At 41.0% G+C, this 26,893-nt stretch overlaps 1 protein-coding gene across 1 annotated transcript in view; it reads right to left on the bottom strand.

Annotated features, from left to right (window-relative positions):
* Window positions 1–26,893, bottom strand: part of LOC136872750 (facilitated trehalose transporter Tret1) — a 174,947-nt gene that overhangs the window by 108,152 nt on the left and 39,902 nt on the right. The gene's annotated exons all lie outside the window — the stretch shown is intronic.

Genomic DNA, 26,893 nt, shown 5'->3' with positions numbered 1-26,893 from the left:
ACTAGCGTACTCGTGCGAGTACTCGCATGTGGAAAGCCGTTTCCAACTCCTTATCCCCCCACATCGGAATGAAGGGTAAAAGATGTTAGCGAAACGTTTTTATTTATATTTAAAATGAAAACCTACAACCTGTTTTTCAGTCTTTGACCGGGTCAGGGATGTAATGAATGAAGCATATATAGGCTGCTATTACAATGGGGTCGCCACTCCCAAAGTGATTTATTAATGAGTGATAAATGCTATGAAATGATAATGGAGAGTGTTGCTGGAATGAAAGATGACAGGGAAAACCGGAGTGCCCGGAGAAAAACCTGCCCCGCCTCCGCTTTGTCCAGCACAAAGCTCACATGGAGTGACCGGGATTTGAACCACGGTATCCAGCGGTGAGAGGCCGACGCGCTGCCGTCTGAGCCACGGAGGCTCCCTTTATTTATATTAACCTTATATAAATCTTACTTGAAATTTACTTATGAAATATTAAATTAAAATCAGGTGCAATAAATTGATATTTAGCAAAACATTATTTTCCATAAAAAGAGAAAAATACTGTATTGTAGTCTCTAAACGGTCTATAATTGGCCATATTCTTTAATAAATATATTATTTTATATTGCCATGATGCTCTTTTCCTCTATTACTTCGTACACCCCGAAGGTTCTGCCACTTCGTATCCTTCATTCCCAATTTACCATAACAGTAATCAAAACAAAATAAACTTTTCCCTGAATCCTGAATACGAGGACTGTAAATAAGTAGTAGCAACGTAGTCCAGACACTCGCAGGAGATCGCGCATGCGCAAATAGGATATGGGAGCTGTCAGGTGGTCCTATTGTTGTGTAGTGTGCATTTGACGGGTATACAGTTGGGAGTGTTGCTGTGTGGCCTTGAAGTGAAGAGTGTAGATTTCACTGCTGTAAAAAAAAACATGTTTTCAAAAGGTGATCAGCGTTCATGTATTAAAATCGAGGTTGCCCGTTGCAAACATGCATCAGAATGTTATCGAGGATTACGTGAAGCCTTTGGCGAGAATACATTACCGTATAAGACGGTACACGATGGGTCAAGGCGTTTCATGTGGTTCGGAATGAGACTGCGGATTTGCACCACACAGGTCGGCCGTCCGTTCCTTAAGATCAGATTGACATCGTGAGTGTTCTGGGTTCCGTGTACCATCGATGGACTGTCCAGGAATTATCCATCAGTCATCAAACGGTGTGGCACATACTGACGAAATATCTTAACATGAGCAAAACTGCGTCCAGTTGGGTTCCACATCAAATCACCAACGTACAGAAATGTCACACCGGTATGCACCGGCTGGCATCCAGCCAGATTGATATTGCAATGAAGGGAACAAATTTCTGCAGCGTATTGTCGCAATTGACGAGACGTGGGCTTGAGCCTACGAGACTAAATTAACGCGTCAGCCGAATGAATGGCGTCATCTAGCTTCACCACGTCCACAAAAATTTCGGCAGGAACCCAGTCGGGTGAAGCTTATGCTGATTGTGGCATTCGACAACGAGGGTGTTATTCCTACACATGCTGTACCTGAAGGATAAACCTTCAACACTGACTACTATTGCCGATTGCAGGAACGACATCTGCGTCCGGCTATGCGACCCAAATCTCCACGTTTATTGTGAGACGATAGCCCTAACGTTTTGCATGACAACGTACATTGTATTGTCGCTGACAATGTCAAGCTCTTATTACAATGATGGCTTTGAAAGGTACAGGAACACCCTCTGTACACACCAAACATGCGTCCTTGTGACTTCGACAGTTTTCCAAAGTTGAAGGAACGCCTTCGAGGCCGCAGATTTTCTGACGTGGCATCTGTACCGTACTCCACGCAGTTGGGCGCTTCCGTAGCTGTCATCAAGACATTGGTCCACTACGTCTTCCCGACATTTGGGAAAATATAATACACGTTGAGGGTGACTACAGTGAAGGAACGTGATGCAATTGTACTTGTTAGTTTATTACTTACAGCCCTCGTATGTCAGTTGTAGTACCAGCATCTTTTGTGACGAGCTAAAACAGCATAGAAGGTCTGTATGCCAGACATCTTTGCAGAGGCAAGTTCATAAAGGGCAGCCATGTTTAAAGTTGTCAAAACAAAGCGAGCTGGCGCGAGAACATATGATTATTGTCCTATTCCACAAAAGTATGGTCTTGTACATTACAAGTACATTCTCTATAGGACATTCTATGCAAAGAAAACAGTATTGCTCTTTTGGACCTACAAAGACTGAACACACGCCGTCTTAGACACCCACTATTCCTCGTGATTAAGGAATTTTATAATGCACTTTACACTGTACTTTTTGATGCTCCACTGCTAAATGGTTAGCGTGCTGTCCTTTGGTCACAGGGGTCCGGGGTTCGGTTCTTTGCAGGAATTTTAAATTTCATTGGTTAATTTCGCTGGCAGGGGGGCTGGGTGTTTGTATCGCCTTCATCATCATTTCATGTTCATCACGACGCGCAGGTCGCCTTCGGGCATCAAATCAGAAGATCTGCACCTGGTGAGCCGAACATGTCCTCGGACACTCCCGGCACTAAAAGCCATATGCCATTTCAGGTTTTCATTGTATTGTGAAAGAAAGAAAATGGATGGGGCGTGTCTTTGCCCTTGAGTTATTCAAATAACTACTTCACATTCTCTGTTTAATAAATACATTCGCAGGTAGGAAGCACAATGGCCGGAACAGCCATAGCTTTCTTGCCTTCCTTCATTTCCTTCAGATTTGCTCTGGTACGGAACATGCAACGCGTAATTCGTTACGCTGGGAATCGCCGGTAGCGTATCACTGTAGAAGAGAAATTATTTATTTGTGCGTGTGTTATAATATTCTTGTACTTTACAGCAGTTGTTACTGAAGATTTTGATGCTGTGGTGTGCAGCGATACATCACGGCATAACTTATACTGATCCAGAAATTCGCTATGATTTTTATCTGTGCTTGGTTTTGTTATTTAGCATTTGTTTCGTAAGCGTATTTAATGTTTGCCACATTTTTAACACTTATTATGAGCTCATTTAAGGGTTACCATTCTTTTCCTGGGGCGATATGACGGCACAGTAGTACCCGGCGTTTCCTGGACAAATTTATTAAATACACTTAACTGCGTTCCCCCTCCCCCTTCCCCGCCAACCTATAGAATGATATGTTGTCTATTTTCTCCCACTTTGCATTGAACTTCAATAATGAGGTTTTGTACGTGCAGTAGTTTACCCATGTCGCTGTACGAACCTAAATAGTACACCCCCCCACCTCATTTATAGCCCCTGTATCTATAGGCCTACTAATATTATAAAGAGGAAAATTTTGTTTGTTTGTAACGAATAGGCTCAAAAACTACTGAACCGATTTTAAAAGTTACTTCACCTATAGAAATCTACATTGCCAGTGAGTAACATGGGCTGTATTTTTTTTTCAAAACAATTCGAGGTAGAGGGCACAGGGGGGAGATATAAAAATAATAGGCTAATATAGGCAAAATATCGAATTTGTCGTATAAGGGCGAGACAAAGCTCAATTTAATCCTCTTGACTCAAAAAACAAAACTCGGTAAGCCCTACGGGCCCGAAAACCATGTCTTAAGGCCCTAAAACCAACCGTTACGGAGATATTGGCACCACACTACCCCTGCTCTAGGAATCTGATAAAGTAATGAACTGCCGTTACCATGGCAACGTCAGCTCCAGAATTCTACAGCAGCGAAATTATCTACAATAAATCACAAAAACCTAACATGTTACAGACATGAAAATTGATATTAGGAATCCCCTTTAAAAATAAAAGATCACAGATATTCGTTTTCAGATAATCCACTTAACGGGGGGGGGGGCTGAAAAGAAGTGAGGAAGTAGTTGAATTATTTATACGAGGATACATATATCTCAAAAAATGAACATGTCACAGACTTTAAAATTGGTACTTGGAATCACCTTTAAAATGAACACACTCTTTTTGCAAAATCCGCTTAAGGGGGTGAAAAGAATAAGAAAGCGGGTGAATATTTAAATTGAGTACCTTCTTCTTCTATCGCTTTACTCACACCTGTGGGGTTGCGGGTGCGAAATGTGTCACAAATGTGGATTTGACCCTGTTTTACGACTGGATGCCCTTCCCGACGGTAACCGTGTGTGTAGAGACGTAATCTATACTTCTATACTAATATTATATAGAGGAAAAATTGGTATATTTGTTTGTAATGGATAGACTCAAAAACAACTGAACCGATTTTAAAAATTACTTCACCTATAGAAAGCTACATTACCAGTGAGTAACATGGGCTGTATTTTATTTTCAAAACAATTCGATGGGGGGGGGGCGGCAACGGGCGAGATATAAAAATATTAAAATAATAGGCTAAAGTAGGCGAAATCGAATTTGTCGTACAAGGACGAGACAAAGCTCAAAACCATATTTTAAGGCCTTAAAACCAATCGTTATGGGGATATTGGAACCACACTACCCTTGCTCTAGGAATCGGATAAAGAAACGAACGGCCGTAACCATGGCAACGTCAGCTCCAGGATTCTATAGCAGCTAGATTTTGTATGTTCGTTTGGGCATAGTTGCCAACCAAAATTGATACGTATATGACTTGCTATCTGGAAAATATAAATTGTTTTGTAAGACGCTCATAGCACTCCTTTGGGCGGGGATAGAAAGGGAGTGAAGTATAAAAATAATAGCCCCGGAGATCTCCGTAGTACAGCGACCAGCGCCGTTTTTACGTACTGCCTTAGGTTTCAGCATTTTGCGGAGTCTGTTACCTATAGTTTAAACTATTTTCTATCAAATCACGGAGTAGTAGGATCACTGATGTTATTAGTGCCGATATTTTGGTCCACTTTTACGTTCATTATAACCATGAAAACAATCTATATACTGTACACAATTGTCAAGATGACTTGAAAAAATGTCTCAACATTTATACTCAGATTCATTATATGATGTGCGACATGAGTGACAAGCCCTGAGAATTATAATTCTCGATAATTATAGTAGTTTCTTTTATGCATCGCGTATTTCCTTGATCATTTGTAATAGTTACGAAATGTCGGATCAAACAAATACATTCAATAATATTTATATTTGTGGTGCTATCTAGCGGAAGTATACTTACACTAAACCTGCAGCTTTGTGAAGGAAGCAGGTATATCTAGGTGGGAATGAAGGAAAAACATGGTAGCAAAATATCTTAGAGGTCGACACTAATTAGGAACTAATATTTAGAGGCCCCCATGAAGAAAAGAAGAAGATTATACCTACACTATAATTCCAAACATGACAAATAATTTCTACGTACTTAAGTAAATACACCAGTGATATAAATATCTAATGAAGTCAGTCACACCGATAGTATGAGTAACTAAAGCCAGTTTCTGATAACCCGTACGAAGAACGGGTACTTCTGCTAGTCTTAGATATTTTTAATGCAGTTCCACCAATATATGTGGCGCCAATTCTCCGTGATGCTGTCGAGCAGAGCTGTTCGATATTGCAACGCTGTTGTCATAAGAGCAATACTGTTTTTCTAACATGGAATGACCTATAGTAACTAGTACAAATACCAGAGTTTCTGTTCGGCAAAATAATTTTCTGCAGTTGTATTTTACTACTCCATACTTACAAATTACCAGTGAATTTTTATGGGTGTGGTCCACGAAAATACTAGTACTTGTATATTACTAGTGAATTGGGAAGTATTCTCTGCCAGTGAAAGGAAAATAATATATAAATGTACTAGAGCTATTTAAATATACTTATTTCATATACATTTTGTTAAATGGGGTCTAGCAGTAGTAATATCGGTGGTGATTAAAAATGAAGCCTACCGTCTGTATAGGGAAATAATAAGCTTCCAGTTTAACACTGTATTTCAATACAATGAGCGTTTTAGATTAAGCACTGTACAAATGGAAGAAATTTGAATGGATATTGGGCATAGGTTAGAAGATCCTTCGATCAGAAATGAATGTCTCCCTCCTAAACAACAGTTAGTAACAACACCATATTGGCTTGGAAATGGTGGTCACTACCATGTTATTGCAGATATGCATGGGATGACAAAATCTTCGGTCTGTAGGTCAATACATTCTGTGGTAGCTGCAATAAATGATTTAAAATTTCCTCAAATTGTTCGTTGGCCTGAAAATACTGAACTAATAGTACACGACTTCTATAATATAGCTCAAATGCCTCAAGTTGTGGGCTGTGTAGATGGAACTTTGGTGAACGTTGATGCACCCTATGTACATGAAGAGCAGTATGTCGATCGGTATGGAAAGCATTCTATTAACTGCACTTTTTTTTGTTTTGCTATTTGCTTTACGTCACACCGACACAGATAGGTCTTATGTCGACGATGGGATAGGAAAGGCTTAGGAATGGGAAGGTAGCGGCCGTGGCCGTAATTAAGGAACAGCCCCAGCACTTGCTATTGTGAAAATGGGAAACACGGAAAACCATCTTCAGGGCTGTCGACAGAGTGGTTCGAACCCACTATCTCCCGGATGCAAGCTCCCAGCTGCGCGCCCCTAACCGCATGGCCAACTCGCCCGGTCTCTATTAACTGTATGCTTGTATGTGGACCAGGTATGAAGTTCTATTATGCCAGCGGAAATTGGCCAGGTAGCGTCCGTGTTGATCGTATCCTTCGAAACAGCAATCTCTTTCGAATGATGGAGCAGGGTTGGAGACCCTTTCCGCAGTCACTATTGCTTGGCGATTCTGCTTATCGCTTGCAGGATTGGCTTATTACACCTAAACTAGTCGATTTAGATGAGCTGAGAGTGCAGAGGTTTAACAGGACCTATAAGAATACAAGGAGATTAATTGAAAATGCTATTGATATTCTTAAAGAAAAAATTCCCTGTCTTAACCATTTGCGAGTACATCTTTTTGCAGCTAACATTTTCAAATGTTGCCTAACACTATGTAATATTTCTCATGGAGAGTTACAAATCATTGCAATAGACCTTCAGGAAAACAACATTGTTGATGACTTACCTGAGCCAGAAGATGAAGAACTTGCCCGACCCGTTGTAGCTTACGGAAGAGATCAGCTAATTAACACTTTTCAATGAAAGTGAGTGATAATTCATCTGTATATCCAATTTATTAATAATTATGAAATACTAAACGCTATTTTGAAACAAAACACTTTAAGTTATATTACGATATTGTTAAACAAACTCCAAAACTAATCTAAGGCATTATGACCTAATTTTTAACCTATTATTAGAATTGCTATTTAAATCAATCACAGCTTCACTCACTTCTTCTAAAACTACAACTCTGTCCACGGATAATTCGGGATAATATTTTTTTCACAGTGTCAGATGGCTGAAAGCAAAATTGCTTTCCCATTGCCAGCACTTCAAGGGCTAATTTTCTGTTTTTAAGGGTGAAGAAATCTATTTGCAAATCAATCTTCCTCCTTTTTCTTTTCTGACATGTTTTCTTCGTGACTCTTACTAACTGTCTGCCTTGTTTGCCTCTGTTCACTGCAAGAAAATGTTGGGGTGGGGATGTCTAGAACGGCTGTTGAGGGCGATTCGTCATAAGATTCCGGGACACTGAGGCTGTCAACGGATGGTGACTTTTTTCCATGAATGTCCAAAACTTTATTGTCAATATCAGTCAATTTGGCATGTTTTCCACCACCTGTACCAGTCTGCCTTTGATTATCAATCTTTGTCAAAAAAAAAAAAAAACTGTTATGTAGTATATGATAGTATAATTACCCAAATGAAAATTATTGTTAAACTAAATTAAAGTCAATCTAATCGAAGAATTTCAATATAAATATAACTATAAGTGATTGAGTTATATTAAACTTACTTACTAGTTTCACCTTCTTGAAATTAGGCCGGAATATATCTCTTACATACGTCCAACTTTTCCCCTTAAAAGGTCCATGACCTTTTCCAAAGTCAAATATTTCCACCCAATAATTTATTTTGTCTTGTTTTTCTTTTTCAGACTCTCGCTGAATGTACCGAAAAGAATATCTTTTCTTCTTTCTAGTTCCCTCAAAAGGAACAAATTCGTTTCTCTTGACACCATTTTAACAATTCCTGCAGAGTTTGCAATTTCGCAACAATTAAGTTTGGCGGCTGAATATCGTTATTAGCGGCATCTGCTGTCTAATATGCCAGACTATAGCGGACTATGCGAGGGTCGCGGGAGACCAGAATGGGTGATAATAGCGGAGTAATTTGCCATCATCAAAGAAATAAACTGATAAATAACATAGTAGCATTACGAAATTCATAGAAAAATTAAGAGCTCTTTGAATCATTGCTGCATAACTTACCTTAAAATACGATATTACGATAAATGAGACAAGCATAACCTAATTCAACCGATGGAACACGAAGGTAAACAGCTGATTCATGTTATGACGTATGTTTATTGATGTGTCGTCACTTGTAAAACTTGTAACAAATCACTGGTAATACAAAAGAGACTTTCAATCTTTTGTGGAAGTGAAATGTACAACTCCATATTTTACAAGAACCCACACTAGTAACTTGTAATGTACAAGACCATACCTTTGTGGAATAGGCCCCAGGTGGCGGGGAGATGTGCATAGCGATCGAACATTGTAAGTTTTAAGAAGTAAAATGTTAGATTTTCGCCTTCAAGAATGCCAGCCTATACTCAGCGTCCGGAAATCTATGTGTCACTTTCTTGTGCTTGGGCATTAGCTTGATGTAAACCTATTTCTGTCAAACGTACAAAAACACTGTAAATACTGTGAAATTTTTGAAGTATTTATTGTAGATGTCAGCCGCATTAATATTTAAAATTAGGTTACACTTCATAATGGACAACTTTCAAGATTACCTTTCATCCATTAATCCCAGTATTACACGGTAATGGCAACAAATGATATGTCGCCTAATATCATAATAATTATATTAAACAATTATAGTGGTACTCATAGGGATGCAATGAGTTTTAAAATAGTACCAGAATGACCTTGTAACCTATCGTAGGTGTCTTTCATTTTAAGGATTTGCGTCGTACATGGTTACGATCTTGTTCCGATTTCGTGGGCTGGGTATTGATCCAACTCGGCTGACAACATATTTCTAATGTTATAAGTAAGTGGAAATTAATGAAATCTTACTTGGAGTGCGTCTCAGAGGGGAGATGTGTTCATTGCGATGTCCAGGAACCCACCATCCCGCCCCAAGAACATTTACTTTTATAACCTCATAAAGAGTATTACACGCCATTTTCATTTCTGAAGTAGCTTACGTCCCCTTTTGCTTGTCCCTATATCACTGGTCTTGCCCAGGTCGTATCCTAACGTCCGCACGGCAAGAACAACTCCTCACCAATGGTGTAACAATAATCACCACAACCAGCTATCGAAGCACCACTCATTCATTAGTTCCTAAGTACAGATTTTGGCAGCACTGAGCATCGCTTGATAACATCCTTCGTGAGAAGGCCGCGAGCGTGTAAACAAACGACAGTCGTTCAGCGGTTGTGAAAGTCAAACGAAAATCGTTACGCGGGTGTGAAAGTCTTGTCAGCCGGGCTGGAGTAATAATCGTGGGCAGTTCGCGGGGCTGTTCGTATGTCACAATCAGCTGATAGTGATGTTGGTCTCGTGCCGCAACGTGGATGAATTGGCGCTGTTTGCGCTCTGGCATTAAAATTCATCCATGTGAGCATTAAAATTCGTAGAGTGCGAACAGCGCCATTCATCCATGTTGCGGCAGCTTTCGTCTGACGGTGCTTAATTTTGCAACAGTGATTCTCTAATGCGTATTTCCAACATTGTTCGTCATCCAAGGGCCACGCCCCCTTGCTTAAATGACCACCGAAAACTTGGCTTCAGTCAGGCACTGCTTCCGCTTTTCTATGTTATTCGAGTTCGTTGATTCAGAGGGAGAAGAATATCACAGAAGGTAACAACAGCATTATAAAGTCTCTTTTTAACCTCACTGATGAAGATTATCCGTACGTTTGTCATTAGACTGCACTGGCAGTGCAATGCAGTGTGCATATGAGTTCACACAGGATAGTTGGGAAATTAATAAGCATACTCTGGAGAAGTGAGTGATTACTGTTCGCAGCTTACTCTAAAACAAAGTCGATAAAGGAATGTCAACAGCCACTTCGCACCTTGCACATTGCACCTCGCACCATTCACCTCGCACCTCGCATCTCGCACATCACACCTTGCACCTCGCACCTCGCACCTCGCACATTTCACCTCGCACCTCGCACCTCGAACCTCGCAACTTGGAAAGTCTGAAGGCAACAGGTTCATTAGTCATAAGGTTACAAATGCATCAGGCGGAACACGAAGTGAATTTTCAGTCTCCACGTTTTCTCGTTTAGTTTACAATATTATTCACCTTCTATTTCTTTTTCATGCTTGGCTCGTTTAAACAAAGTATAGTAGGCTTTAATTGCATTTACAGTTGGGTTTAAATTGTAAGCGATGTAAAATGAACTTGGTTACTTTATTGCTGTGTCGTAAGTGCACTGATTTGCCATAATATTAATCAAGAGGGTTTAAAGTGCAAGGATCAAAAGAGACATTAGTTTTTGTCTATACAACAATATTGTTTGGTGTACAGGTTTCCCAAATGATGTGTGTCTGTGTGGAGTATAAATTAGTACGCTATATTATTTGAAAATGCCTTTGCTGGCAAAGTGTGGTGTTTACACTGCACTATGTATTCTGGTATGGGCTATAATAAATTTGTTACTTTCATTGACCTGTCTCAGTCTCATCCTTGGCTTTGACAATATGAAAGTGACCGAGGTATGTGTGATGCTAGTAATACCATATCTTATGCAGCCAGTCCCTGTTATGAATGATGTGAAAATATCACTCATAAGGTCGGTTGGTGGATGCATTTCAGTTGGCTTGGCAGACTGATATGTAATAGCAACTTCTGGCTCGGTGAGGAAAGCAACGGGAATCTACCTCACTCCTAGTTTCCCTAGTACGCCTCTTCATTGACGTGTAGGCTATCTATGACAGCTGTTGGCTTCCTGTGGAGGATCAAACCAGCTTTCGGGTTGAATATCCAACATTTGAAAAAATACTTTTAATTATTGCAAATGTTTTGCCAAATAATTTTTCAGAGGCAAGGAATGATGCTCTTGAAATCGGCAAACTTGTATGTGGGAAGGGGAAGGTACAATATAACGAAAACTCCTGATGTTTGTTATTAATAATAGTATAATTGCGCAAGCACTGAGTTTAACATTAACACTGGCACAGACTGTTCACATTTCGCTATACTCTGTGATCGTTGGCACAAAGTTATGTGGTACCTTTCACACGCACAATGGCACAGGCTACACACGCAAGTTTCGTCTTGCTCATGGAAGTGAGTTTTTATACAAATCTTGTGGTGGTAATCTTGTAACCGCTAAACCGGTCAGTACATGGCAGAGTTTTTGAATGGGTCCTGTCCAGGTTCGGCTTATCATTGCATCCGTAGTGAAAAATTCTGACCATATTTCTCGGATTTTCTTCTCTTTCTCCATGTTTATTTTTTTGGTCGCATCGTTTTCTTCTTCTTTTTCGACCGCTTTTCCCCACATCTGTGGGGTCGCCGGTTTATGAATGGATACCAGTAACAAGAGAAGTAAATTATCTATGTGTAGTCTATTTGTGATGATTGAGGATTTATATGGCTACTATATATTTAATCAAGGACACGGCCGCTTCGTTTCTACCTCATCGTCGCCATAAGACCTATCTGTGTCGGTGCGACATAAAGCAAATTGAAAAAAAATGGAATGTATACATTTCTGTATCACATTGCTACTACTTACATCATATTATTAATGCACTGCCTATCTTCATTGCTCGACAGTAGCAATATATGAAGCCGAAAGAGCATAGTTTACTTATTACAGTATCATGAACATGTTTGTGTAAAATATTAAATTTGTAATATCACTCTTCCTTATTCATTTCACAGTCTGGCGTGTGCCGTGAACTTGTATATTATTTATTTACCCACCAATTTTACATGATAGTAGTAAAGTATGAAAGAAATCTACGAAACGTTCTTTTATTTTTGTGAATATATTTATGTTGATTAGATGTGCTTTCATTGCAATCAGCTGTTTGGCTCTTATCGCATAATTTTTCCACTATCATTTGCGGGTTTTCCATATATTGTCAGTTGTAAAAACTTGATATGTGTAAACAATAAAACAGATACAAAACGAATTTGTTTATTTTTGCTACACATGTTTTTCCATTATTCGATCCTAGTATTGTTATTTTTGCCTTTCCTTGCAAACAGCTGTTCAGCTCTCGCGACCAAGTATGACTGACAACAGCAATAGCTACAGTGTTGTCAATTCTAACCTTCCAACCTTCTACTGGAGTCAACTAATCAACAGCGATTTCTGGGAAAGTCTGGAGGCCGGCATTCGCCGAGCCAGTCCTCCATCCGGGCCTTGTCGAAGAAACTGGAAACCAAGGGAAATTTATTAGACAACCATTCCAAGGTTGTTTAGCCATGTCAAATAAATTCCGGCAGTGAGAGTGGACATACTAGTAAGGATTTTCCTGTATATGACGCGCAGGTTAGATCCTGCCTGGACGCAAATAGTGGCCACTTCCACCACATGTCGCACATGTCACAGATGAGGTGAATCTTGTTGAAAGTTGAAATATCTTCATTAGTGTTGGAATGATTTAGGGAGTTTCAGGTTCAGTAGCACGTGTGACACTCGCAATAAGTTAACACTAGAGTACAGTAAGTGTAGAGATATAAGAGCTCTAGTCCTTCCTTCTCGCCGCTTTTCACATGTTTATGGTATTTGGTTCACTTTCTTAAAACATCGTATTTGCCTGACGTCCGTTTTCTTGTGTTTGATAATGCAACCAGGTATAATACTGGTAGGGTCATTTTAGATTCCTCAAGTAAAATACATTTTCATCTCAGTTCTAATTGAAAATTTGTTGTACCTTTTATATTACGCCTTCTCAACGCTAGTTATTATTTCCTGTGATGTCTGAAATTTATCGTCAATCTTTGAGGATGATAGTTCGTGGTGTATTTCCATCAGAGACTTCCCTTTAGTCTCCGGTACCCAGATAGCCGTAAACACTACGTTGAGGAGGGTACACACAGCGAAGCACCAGAATATCACATCTATTCCCCAAGCGTCTGATATCACCTGAAAGCATATGACAAATATCTCACAATTGTAGCTGACCAAATTATAAATAAAATGGTGCATGAAATGTAGGGAAAATAGTGTATACAATATTGAAAATTAAAAAAATATATATATTCCTTCACACATCCTCTTCATTATCTACACTGAAGACGTCATGAGAAAAGTGCTCGAGGACTTGAAAGGAGGTATTTCTATCGCTGGTAGAAAGATCAGCAACCTTAGGTACGTTGATGACACGCTGATTCTGGCAGCTAGTGCGAAGAAACTACGGGTCTTTATGGAGAAGCTGATGTCAACTAGTAGGAAATATGGTCTGGTAATGAAAAGACAAAAGACAAATGTAATGACTGTCTAAAGGCAATCAACCAAATGTGAGGGAGATAGCTGCTATCGAGGTAGTCCACAAATTTGTCCACTTGGGCCCGGTGATTTCCAATACAGGAGGGTGTTCCGATGAAATAAAGAGAAGAACGGTGATGGCCAGGGCAGCAACCACAAAGCTGAGTAGGATATGGAAGGACTATACAGCTACAAACACAAAACTGCAACTTCTTCATACACCATATTGCCCTATGTGCAGCTGAGAACTGGGCAATCAAACAGGCAGATAAGAGGAGAATGGAAAGCTTCGCAATGTGGGTTTATCGATGCATTCTCCGAATTTCTTGCACTGAATATCGAACTAATGCGTCCGTGCTGGAAGAAATAGGTATCCGTACTAGCCCTCTCGAGCGGATCAGTCAGGCTTACCTCCGGCACTTCAGACACATCGCCAGAAGAACACACACCCTGGATAAACTTGTGATGGAGGGAAAGATTAATGGAAATAGACCGCCAGGGAGACATCCAATCAGACTAGTGACCAGCTGCAGCGTCTGGTGTGGAGATCCTTCCACGAGGCCACTCAGCCCGGCGTAAGCCTAACTTAGAAGACACCTGTACTAACGGCCATTTCTTCGGAAGGCCGGGCTGAGTGGCTCAGACGGTTGAGGTGCTGGCTTTCTGACCCCAACTTGGCAGGTTCGATCTTGGCTCCGTCCGGTGGTTTTTGAAGGTGCTCAAATACGTCAGCCTCGTGTCGGTAGATTTACTGGCACCTAAAAGAACTCCTGTGAAACTAAATGTCGGCACCTCAGCGTCTCAGAAAACCGTAAAAAGTAGTTATCGGGACGTAAAGCAAATAACATTATTATTATTATTATTATTATTATTATTATTATTATTATTATTATTATTATTATTATTATTATTATTATTATTTCTTCGGAAGAAATAGTTAGGAACTAAACTCATCAGAGGAAAGAAATCTCACGGGAGTTACTTCACCGTTCCTCTCACTTGGTGGTGAAATGCCCTTGCTCATTTGGAATTCTGCGGGTCTCTCTTAATAGACTTTACATTTCTTGCTAAAAGTATGTCCATATAACCCTAACATAGATAATAACGGAAGATCATTGCAACCAAATGTAGGCAGGGCTGTAGTCGAGGTTATACGAGGGTATACGCCGTATGTCCTCTGCATACATCCGCTCATCAGAGTAGCCTATGCCTTCTGATTTCTACAGTACACCTCCTACTTTGGTTTCTTTTCCTTTTTAATGCCGCCTTTCTGTCAGTGAGTTTTAACTCCCCACGTACGCTTGTAATCGTAAAATATCGAAGATTCGGCTTGATTACTAACATAATTAGCCGCCATTGAATTAAGGTCACCACTGTTTGTTTTTTACATCTCCAGCCTTACGCTCATTGAAATGCCTCACCAGTTGGCAGATTTAAAAATAAATATAGCCTATGAAGACGTGGCTGCAAAACTATCGTACTGCGACATACACAAATTCAAGAGTTTTTTGTTCCAGTGAAGAGAGTGACGCAGATCAAAAGAGGCACATTTCTTTATAAATATCAGGAAGTAGGACCAGGAGAAAACCATTGTGTGAGCAAATTTAGGTTATCAAACTAGTGCATTAAATTATGGATTTCTTCATCATCATAAGATGTCATACGTGCCTGTTTTGGGACAACTACAGGGTTACTTAAACGAGCGTTAAGATGTACAGCAGGATACGAATGCACTGTGCATTTCTATGTTTTACTGATCGTGTTAGTACATTAATCCCACTAGCTATGATTATTATTATTATTATTATTATTATTATTATTATTATTATTATTATTATTATTATTATTATTGTGAGTATGTATATCTCACTGGGGTGGAATTTTATTTCTGATATTATGTATTCAGATTGTGTTTAACTGTGTTATACTTAGTATTATTTACGGTAGTGTTAACTTTGATTCTATGTACACTAGTGTCTAAAAGTTAAGCGTAATTTTCGAGCAATCAGGGCAACAGGAAACATACCGCAAATCGCACGACATATTCACCTACCAATTTTACGTGTTCGCTCTGTATAGGAAAGGAGTATTCCCTGCTTTGATTAGCGGCGTAAGTGCAAGGTAAATACAGCCAGTGCCTGCCCTCCATATTCCCTCAATCGTGTTTGCCATGTTATTGACGTCAGAAAAGTTGGATGGCGCAGCCACGCGGTAGAATGTTGAAGCTGCAACATAGTGACTGGTGAGATTTATTTACATGGCGAAGCATTGACGTCGTGATGGAAACAGAAAGAAAATTGTCAAATTTGAGGAGGTATACGGTTGTAAATCGTATAAAACGGATGCGAAATCTGTTCACTACTTTCCTGTACAAAAAGTTCAGAGAGAAAGATGGTTTTCCGCGCTGTCAATTCGAAAACGCGTTACGCGATATATGACAGTGTGCAGTCTGTATTCTTGTGAAGACTATTTCTTTCCACAGCGTAGGTATCGGTACTGTTTATTGTACTCATTGATACTTATTGTCTCTAATTTGTATTCACAAAGATTTAGCTACATCAAAAATACTGATAAACTTGTAGCCTAATACTTAGTGCCGCACATAGAATGTAATCCGCTCTTTGTAAACTTCTTCATATGTGTAACAGCAGACAGTAAATTAACTATCTACATGTGAGTAATATCTTTAACTGGTAGTAATTAAGCGCTGCATTTAAATTGCCTATAGAATACTTCTAACAATGAAAGAAAATATGTAGTATTTTTCCATCATAAATTAACTTTTTTTGCTATTTGTTTTACGTCACACCGACACAGATAGGTCTTATGGCGACGATGGGAAAGGAACGGTCTAGGAATGGGAAGGAAGCGGCCGTGGCCTTAATTAAGGTACAGCCCCAGCATTTGCCTGGTGTGAAAATGGGAAAAACGGAAAACCACCTTCAGGGCTGCCGACAGTGGGGTTCGAACCCACTATCTCCCGGATGCGAGCTCACAGCTTCACGATCCTAACCGCACGGCCAACTCGCCCGGTCATCTTAAATTAGAAGCCATAACCTAATTATTTGGTAGAATTGGACAAACCAAGTATTCTGCAACCCCAAACAGCTGTGACTGTAGAGGTTATAGTACTCTTAAATTATAATTTTCCAAGTTTGGTCTGCATATTCTGTAGGTAGTTATAATTTTTATACTTATTATTGTCGGTTCTAAGTTCTAAATTTTGTGCTGATGGTAAAAATGGAAGAACATTAAGTTTATGTGGGCTGTTCCAACACAAGCCTGTATAAAGCCTAGGATTTATTTGCTTTACAAAATTTACTTAGTAGAATTATTATTTTCTTTCTTCCCCAAGATTACAGTTTACAAAACAGGTAACTCCCCCGTCACCTGGCTAAGGCTTTGGTATGGACCAAATCAACAAGAAATTACTCCATAACCTCTAATAGTGGAAAATTACAGTAGCTTAACTGTTAAGGTGAATCAGCGTGTCAACGGTAACATTTCTCTGACAAACCCGCTTTGCATATACAGTTTCACTTCACATTTTTACCCCCTTGTTCAAGACAACATTAACTTTGTGCTGTTTTGAATCAATGTGGGATGATTGTAAAGACAACGCTACAACACCAGTTTCATCTTCGGTTTCAAACTTTTTACCTACACATATCAAGTAATTACGCTTGAATATTTCTTTCCCTTCCACCAATGGACGCGTGAAATCTCCGACAACTCTCAACAGTTGCGCATACGACACCAAAGACATTTTGAATACTTAATAAATCCTATAGACGCACACCCGATCACTGTCATGTTTACTTCCCGTCACTATCTCGCAGCCATATTGGAAACAGCTGACCGTATGCTCCTCCCCCGTTTCGGACGTCAATAGTGTGCGGAGTGTAGCCTCGTGGTGAACTTGACAACATAATGGCACAACGACGCCATTTAGACCCCGTTTTGCAGGGTAGAATACTCGGCAGCCTGGAAGCAGGCCAGACACAGACCGAAGTCGCCGTATCCTTGAATGTGCCACAAAGTGTCATTTCCAGGCTTTGGAGACGATTTCGAAACACAGGAGATGTTAATCGTAGACCAGTACCAGGTCGACCAAGGGTAATCACCCCACAGCAGGACCGATATCTGGCCTTAACCACCCGACGAAATCGGAGTGTACCTGCAAGACAATTGTCGACGGAGTTTGCAGCCGTCTCAGGGGCTGCCGTGTCCGGCAAACTGTGTACCGGGAGCTCAGAACAGCAGGGCTGTTTGCCTGACGTCCAGCGGTGTGCGTCCCGCTCACTCCAGCACAGAGAAGGAGCCGTTTACTGTGGAGCCGTCAACATCGAAACTGGACCATGAATGAATGGAGGCATGCGCTCTTCACGGATGAATCCCGCTTCAGTTTGCAGAACGATTCCCGTCGCACATTAATCTGGAGAGAACCGGGTAGTCGATATAACCAGAGGAACATCGTGGAACGGCACCAATACGGTGGTGGTGGCGTCATGTTGTGGGGCGGCATCATGTTGAATGGCCGTACGGACCTGCACATCTTCATGGGTGATCCGAGGAACACTGTTAACGCTTGGAGATACAGGGATGAAGTACTGAGACCACATGTTCGACTCTTCAGAGGTGCGGTTGGTCCACACTTCCTCTTAATGGACGAATAATGCCCGACCGCACCACCCTGCTCGGGTGGATGAATTTCTGGCTAGGGAAGACATTCATCGCATGGATTGGCCAGCGGGGTCTGTGGATCTGAATCATATAGAACATGCCTGGGATGCATTGGGGAAGTGAATTGCATCCCGTCAGCCTCCACCAAGGACCCTCCAACACGTTCGCATTGCCATTTCGGAGGAATAGGATCGACTGACACAAGAGCTCTTTGACCATCTGATAGAGAACATGCCACGTCGCTGCGAAGCATGTGTGGCCGTTAGGGGAAACCATACACCCTATTAACAGCATATTTGTTGCATATTGTTGCTAAAGGTGTACCTTAGCTATCAGAACCTTCCTGATACAGTTTCTTTGGACAATTTATGTGACATTATGTAGTGTGATTCAGCTTCCGTTTGTTCAACAATCCGTCTGACATTCCTATCAGGCAGTTTGGCCTCGTTTAGTCATTATGCTTAACTTTTGGACACTAGTGTACAATAATTGGTTTAGTGTAAGAGAAGGCCTAATGGCCTTAACTACGCCAATAAGGACAATTATCTATCTCGCTTTGTTGTAAGTAGCTGGAGCCCACTAATTTTAAACGCCAGAATAGTCTGGCATCCGGTATTTGTCTTGCCGTGACTAAAGCGCTGCGTGCATGCATTTTTATTTGACGCCATTCAGGTTGCCTCCACGTGTTTCGACGTTCCGGTTTACTCTACCAGATGGCAGAGTAAACCGTGCCTCTGTTAGACGATCTATGTCCAAGTTATTTAAAAGTAATTTTGACGGTTGAACGTCAAATGTGTCACTAGATATACCTTACATGCCGAGGGCATGAAGTGCAGATTTTATTTTTTCATGTTTAACAAACTGGTCTAACTCTGCCAGGTTTGAACCCGCGATCTTGGGATCCCGAAGTTGACACGATACCACAGAGCTCTAACCTTGTCCGGCTCCTTCGCTGAATGGTCAGCATAGTGCTCTTCCGTTCAGAGAACCCGGGATGTGATTTCCGGTCGAGTCGAAAATTTTAAGTTTAAATGGTTTATTCCCTTGACTCGGGGACTGGATTTCTGTTCTGTCCATAACATTCCTGAGACTGACCCATCACACAGAACACTATCCTCAACCACAATGATCTAGCAGATGCCACCCACCCTCGCCAGAGTGTCTGTCTTACTAGGGCTGCACCCGACTAGAAATAGCCACACGAAAATATTATTAATAGCGCTGGCCCCGTGGTATACGGGTAGCAGGCCTTCCTCTTACGCAGAGGCTCCGCGTTTGTTTTTTATCTGGATCTGAGGGCTGGTTCGAGGTCCAGCCAGCCTATGTGATTACAATTGAGGAGCTATCTAACGGTGGGATGGCGGCTTTGGTCTAGAAAGCCAAGAATAACGGCCGAGAGCATTCATCGTGCTGACCACACAACACCTCAAAATCTGCAGGCCTTCGGTCTGACAGCGATAGCTTGGTAGGCTATCGTTCTTGGGGGTTGTTGTGCCATGGGGTTTGGTTTAAATTATTATTATTTTTATTATTATTATTATTACCTACAGTAGCATTTAGGTCATTTCAATGTTATTGCCTTTTCTCCCACCAACTGATTTTGCGGATTTCGTAGATCCTGATATGCTAGAGTTTTGTCCCGAAGGAGTTCTTTCACGTGCCAGTTATGGACCTGTCCCGGGCTGGGCGAAAATTGTTGATTACGACACTATATGTCGCAGAATGTCGTGGAAAAGGGCATATATTATTAGCTGATCCTCGTGCCTATGGCTTCGATAATGAACGGTTACACCCTTCCTCCGCTTTGACTAAGAAAAATCACGAACTAGGGATTTTTATTACTTAACATATGGTGACTAGATATTCTTTGAAGTTAACGGTTTCATTTTCCGAAGGATGGCGTTCTCCAGTGTCAGCTCGTATCTCTCCATTAGGATTCGTAAGTACTCCTGTATCATCATGCCACGTTTACTTGCGCATTCTCGGCAGTCCGCCTCGTCTGAAGTGTTATCATCGTTTCTCACATCTTGAAGATCTCCTTCCATTACTACGTAGTTGATCTCATCGGCCTCCTCGTCAGCTTCGGGGTCGTCCGCGATATCGCCGTCTTATTTATCCTCGTCTACTTCTAACGGTTCTCCATCAACATGGTTTTCGGGATCTTCAGCCGGCAGTTGCCTGGGTACGTGATACTTTTAAACTGGATGCGTTGTGGATTGCTTCCGTCGTCCTATCAACGGACTCTAAATTATAGGAGTTATTCTATAAGTTCTGGATGACCCTGTTGGGCCCTATATACAGCTCTGTGAAATTGTGGTCAAATTTCCTCGGATGATCTGAAACAGCTTGTCGCTTCACCAAGACAAGCTCTCACACGCGTAGAGGTCGGTGGAATCGCCTATTTCGCTGTCGCCGTAATCGTTTCTCAGCCTGTTTTTCACTTTCGGCATTCATCTGTTCCCTTAAAAGTTTCGCCTGCTGTTCATTATCAGCACTCATTTTGGCTATCCCCTCCCTTAACTCTTCTCTATTCACAACAACACTATCTGAGAAATCCCCCAAATCGAGCAAGACTACAATACCTCAAATAACATGATTTCAAATTCCAGGTTTAGTTAGTTAGGCGTGTTTTCGAAATATAGAAATAACACTAAATCGAAACAAGCTTCAAAACAGCTGTGTCACGTCTCCTAATAGTTAATAGTGACTCTCTGAGTATATCTATAAATTGTCCATCATTAATGTCCTGAAATATTCCTTAAACGAATTTACTTTAGCCATTCATAAATTAAATTTAACCGAAATTCGCGGCCTACAATAGGCTTGATAATTTATGTATACCGGACACATGGCATATTTAATAAACATTGGATGTAATAGTCCGACTCGTTGGCTGAACGGTCAGCGTACTGGCCTTCGGTTAAGAGGGTCCCGGGTTCGATTCCCGGACGGGCCGGGGATTTTAACCTTCATTGGTTAATTCCAATGGCACAGGGGCTGGGTGTATGTGTTGTCTTCATCATCATTTCATTCTCATCACGACGCGCAGGTCGCCTACGGGGGTAAAATAGAAAGACCTTCACCTGGCGAGCCGAACCCGTCTTGGGATATCCCGGCACTAAAAGCTATACGACATTTCATTTCATTGGATGTCATCAGCTTTGAGATTGGTAAGAAGCATTAGTAGACAGTTACCCGTCTCTAAGCTGGCAACATCGCACTGTCCATCATAGAAAGTTTAAGAGTAACGGGATGAGGCTCCCTCTCTTAACCGTGATATCTGACTCATTCACAATGGACATGTCTCCTAAGCTACCAAGGCTTGCTACAAATGCATCACCTTTAACCTAGACCCGTAACTAGTAGAATTTGAAGAATTCTTCTTAGTCACTTCATCTTCAATATTAAAAAAATTATTTTACTGTTTCCCCGGAGATTCACAACTCCATTATTTTTCTGGGTCTGCTATAATTTCGAGTGACTATCGTGGACTTTCCATTAAATCTGGATACACGATATTTTTATTGTTCTCTATATTATACGACTTAAAGTTAATTTGTTCTGTCACTTATTTGGGTATCATTACGCGTAACATAATTTTCTTTGGTCATGGCTTAAACACTCAACCCGACATATTTACTCGCTTTAAATGCTGTATTCACACGCTCTGATTCCTTATATCTATATATCTCTCTCCTAAAAATATTATTCGGAATAAATTAATATATCCATCCATTTGGTTTTAACCATACCAACTTTGACAATATTACCCTACTTTTTAGTATCCCCATTTATAGTATCGGTATTCAAAACTCCTGGCTTAATATCTGGCTGTATATTTGGGACACACATATTTATCGTTAATACTGGGTTAAGTATGCAAATAAGTTATAAAGCCATATAAAAACCATTTGAACGCCCCACGTGGGAAACGTCATTTTATGCACCTGTCCAGGGCTGGGCAAAAAATGTTCACTACGACACTATATGTCGCAGAATGTCGCGGTAAACGACATATACTATTAGCTGGACCTCATGTCATGCCTATGGCATGGTAATGGAATGGCGTATGGCTTTTAGTGCCGGGAGTGTCCGAGAAAAAGTTCGACTAGCCAGGTGCAGGTCTTTTCATTTGACGCCCGTAGGCGACCTTCGTGTCGTGATGAGGATGAACTGATGATGAAGACGACACATACATCCAGTCCCGTGCCAGCGAAATTAACCAATGATTGTTTAAATTGCTGAACCTGCCGGAAATCGATCCCGGGACCCCTCTGTTGAATGGCCAGTACGCTAAGCGTTTAGCATGGAGTATGGCGTGGTGATGAACGGTTACAGTAAATCTACCAATATGAAACAGACGTATTCGTGCGCGTTCATATTGAACCCGACAGGGGCATGACCCAAGGACCTTTGGTTGATATCGATCTTGGTAATTATGCACGCAATGCTATTTGAGGAAGACAATGCTGAAATTGATTAATATTCATAACATTAGTACAGGTGACACCGAAACTAATTAATATTCATATCATTAAGATAGATAAATTGAGGCTTTGAAAGTTATTTTACGAGATTTCTTTGTTTGCGATCTACTGCGCCATATTATCCTTTGTGTAGCGGGGGCCCCGTAGCGGAACGCAAGCTCATTTATACCCGGGAGGGGTTATGAATGGGGATTCCCCGTGACATCACTCAAGAGAAGACATCCCTCCTCAAGACTCACAGAATGAGGGGAAACCAACTTTTTCGAAACGAAATACAGGAGCCATCTTGGATTCGGACTAGCCAACTTAATTACCTACGATCTAGAAAATTAATGAAACTCGAATTATGGAGTCGTCTCCCGATTTAAAAGGGATAAATGTCACTGGAACATTTATTTAGAGTGTCTAATGTCCCCTTTCTTGATAACTTTCAGAAGAAGAAAGAATACTGTGTTGTTTCTGTGTGGAAAAGTACTAGGGCCATCTGTTTATTCTCATGACACGTCCTCGACGGAGGGACTTCACCCCGCGTGGTAGGGGAAGCCGGACAGATTTTAATTAATTGAAGGAGATCCACCGAAGGATAATTGAGTGGATATGTCTCAATCGCATCAACTAAATATTGGTCACCGATTAGCCGTACTATTACACCTCGAGTATGCCGTGAATAGGCAATATGCAAATTAGTGGAAGGGGTATCGCTCCCTTGTAAAAACCACTGCAGTAAGGGACGAGCGTCACTCGGGACTCGCGGCTCATCGACGGCGGAGCTATGCTTGGTTAAGGCCCCGTTAGTTCTTTGTTCAAGTGAAGTTAACTCCCATTTCAAGTGAAATAATAGAATTCGCATAAACAATGTATAGTTTTGGTCTCCGTAACATCAGTGTTAACTTTTTATAAACCTGTGATGTGTAAAGTAATATTATTATCATTACTATAGCATAATAATCTTACGTAGCAGCAGACTGAATAGTGGCTGAGAGATAGACGGGATTTGGTACTGAACCGCGGACTACGTAGTCGTATACGAGATCGTGACCGGACGTTCACACTGAACGCTGTTAACCGGAGTGTGAAATTAAACAGTGACGTTGTGCGTGTACAGGATTAACTGCCAGCGGCTCCACCAGGAACGAACCATGGACCCTCAACTTCAAGGTGGTATGGAAATGGAAGTAATCACCGCGGTGCCCATGGACCAGGAGTAAGCCCAGGATGGACCTCCTGAGCTGACGAAGGTGTCATCATGTGATAGAGATGAGTACTAATTTTTAATATCTGGCATGCTTAGAGGGGATGGGAAATGTTTATCGTAAGCTGACGCTATAAAAGATTAAAGATGTAGTCCAGTTGAAATAGAGCGCCGAAATGGGCGCGTAGTTATTAATTCTTAGTTTAGGAAACCGACGACAGGTCTGAGTAATTGATTGTAACTAATTTAGGGAATATAATACTTTAGTTTTGCATGTGGTAGAGATTTATTCAATTATTTCTTTCTTGGGAGATTTTGTTTGATTATTTGCGTCAGAAGACCAGGAGTAATGAGTTTAGGGGAGTGCAGTGAGAGTAGTTATTAATTAGAGTAATTATTATTTTGATAAGTGCATGGCAAGTAAAAATGGTAAGTATTATAGTGTGTAAGGCACGTAACTACGAGGCTCAGCGGCCGAACTGACAGCCCAAACCCCCCCCCCTTTTGAAATACTTAGATAGGGAGCGTTATGATTTTAATTGATTATCTGATTAAGCTTACCAGGATGTGATCATAGTGCGAGTGTCAAATATCAATCCGTGTGAATATTAATTAATTAATTAAGGTATTGCCGTGTGACGGTAAGATAACCAAGTGCTGATCATCGATTAATTATCAGTCAGTAATCAGATGTTAAGTGCCGTGAGAGCACGTAATTGTGTTGTAATTGCTGAATAGATTCCGCAAGATGACCATGTATGATCAATGTAGCGGGTAAGTTATGTAGAACGGCAGGAATAATAATAATAATAATAACAATAATAATGATCGGGCAAATATTAGCATTGTAATACCGGAGCCGCGTTGTGAAAGTGATGTGATACTGTTGGGAAAATATGTGTTGAATTCGAGGTGATTTGCGCGAGTCTTTGAGACCTCAGTTTATTGTAGACGTACTTCCGAGTGGAGTGGTCTTGTGTCTTTATGAAAGGGAATGTTACGCCTGTTAATGGCAGGGCTGTTGACCGCATGTGGAGGAGGGAGCATTTCGTCTGCCCCTGCCACCGGTCGTGGTTTTTTGTGTGTGTCCCAATGTAAAGGAAGGGCTTTTAAAGTGAAGAGAAAGAGGCTTGTTTGACGGCCAAATATGTGATTCTATCAACACGCCAGAACAGTGTATTTATTAACAAGTGGCCCGGCCGATAATGCTAATGTTTGCTAGTGAATAATTGTTAATTGTTCGATTATAATATAGATAGGGATTACAGGACCCCGTCTTCATCGCAAGAGGTTGTCAGTTCGATGCTCAACGTAGACATTGGAGGTTTACGGCGTCTGAAGGAAGATCAAAGTGCCTTACGTATTTTGTTGCATATCATGTTGATTTTATGTGTTCTTTATGTCAGGTGTGGTTGTAAATAAGGTCAGTGGTAGTTCTGTCCATCAGCCTGGCGATGTATATACTAGCGAGGGTCGGTTCGAACCCAGGTGTTGTTTCATATGAGTGCATTTTTCTTTTACGTCATTTCATTGGGAAATCTAGGTTTTCATTAGAGTAGAGATTGCTCAGACACGTTGTCGGTCCATGTTAGTTTTATGTGTTAGTGATAATATAGCCTCAGTGTTATGGTAAGATTTTCCATTCGCTTCATGTCACGATACATCGCTTCGCGATAAACGTACTCATTTCTATCAAGCATAATGGACAGATGTCCACATAATAATTCACAACAAACATTTATAAATTTTAATGTAGTTCATTAGTGTATTTTAATGCGCCATTTCCCATCATCATCGAGGTTGAATAAACCGGTTGGTGAGTTAAATTTTTAATTCGAATGTGTTCTCATTTTAGTTAAGTATGCCCCGCTTCTCCTCCCCTGTACGCCTTTAAGTTTACTTTAGTTCAGCGCCTATTTATTTTAATTTTTCTTGACCCATGTGCGACCCTGTAGATTCCATGCCGGTGCCATTTAGGGAGGGTGCGGGTGCAATATACACCGAACTGAGCAAGATTCTACTCTTTCAGCCTGGGCCCAGAAAAACAGTGCTATACTGTCTGGGCAACTTAGCCTGGCTCTGAACTTACTGTGGTCGTCTGACGAGGTAAGGGATGCGAGGGGTAATCATGGCTGCTGCGCATGCGCCAATCTCAAGTCTCAAGGCCTGACAATAAACATCGGCTCCGTCCGCGGTGATTCTTGCGAACTGAGGTGCTGTTGCGAAGTTTCAATTTGGTAGTGCAATTGTACTTTAGTTACACCTTTACTGTAAATGGTGCACAATGAACAGTTTAATGATGGACATGAATCTGTTTCAGAGAGGTCACACGGTCTGTCACGACTGAAGTTTCTAGCTGAAAGAGTATCTATTACTCGTGCCGTACTTACAAGCTGCCGCGACTTCTCGTCAAACGCAGATAGTAGACTGAGAATTTCCTCATATACAGGCTGAAGCCGAAATCCACAGTCTAACATTCGGAGGTTGTTCAAGGATACCTTTTGAGTGTATTGGTATAAGGGGCCCGTGACCTCCAATGGCTCGATACTTGCATGTCTGTCACTTCTAACTTAAGAAATCCTGAGAACTATTATTTACTATCAAAAGCAGGAATATAATGTATTTGGGACATATACTTCATGGTGAGAAATACAAGGTTTGCAAAATTATTTTAAAGGCGAAATTGAAGGGCAAATTTGGTGGTGAATATTGTTTTAGGATGAAGTACAACTGGGCAACCATCCTCTATTAACACTGATCAGAGGGATAAGAATGGAAGGGTTCCGACACTTCAAAAATGAAGATATCGTCCAAAGAGAGCCAAGGGCCACGAAGGGCGTAAAAATGAGACTCCATGGGCCTTACAACCTAATACTGTCGCGGTTGGAAAATAACAAGAGTTGACCAAAGGAGGTCGGATAAAATAGATGAAAGCGAGGAGCCAGACTCAAGTAAGTGGAAGCAATCTTAGGACACAGCTAAAGGC

Source organism: Anabrus simplex, chromosome 4 (genome assembly GCF_040414725.1).
Source record: "Anabrus simplex isolate iqAnaSimp1 chromosome 4, ASM4041472v1, whole genome shotgun sequence".
Lineage (NCBI taxonomy): Eukaryota > Metazoa > Arthropoda > Insecta > Orthoptera > Tettigoniidae > Anabrus > Anabrus simplex.
The sequence above is the reverse complement of the archived record's forward strand: the minus strand, read 5'-3'. Positions and strand labels throughout refer to the sequence as shown.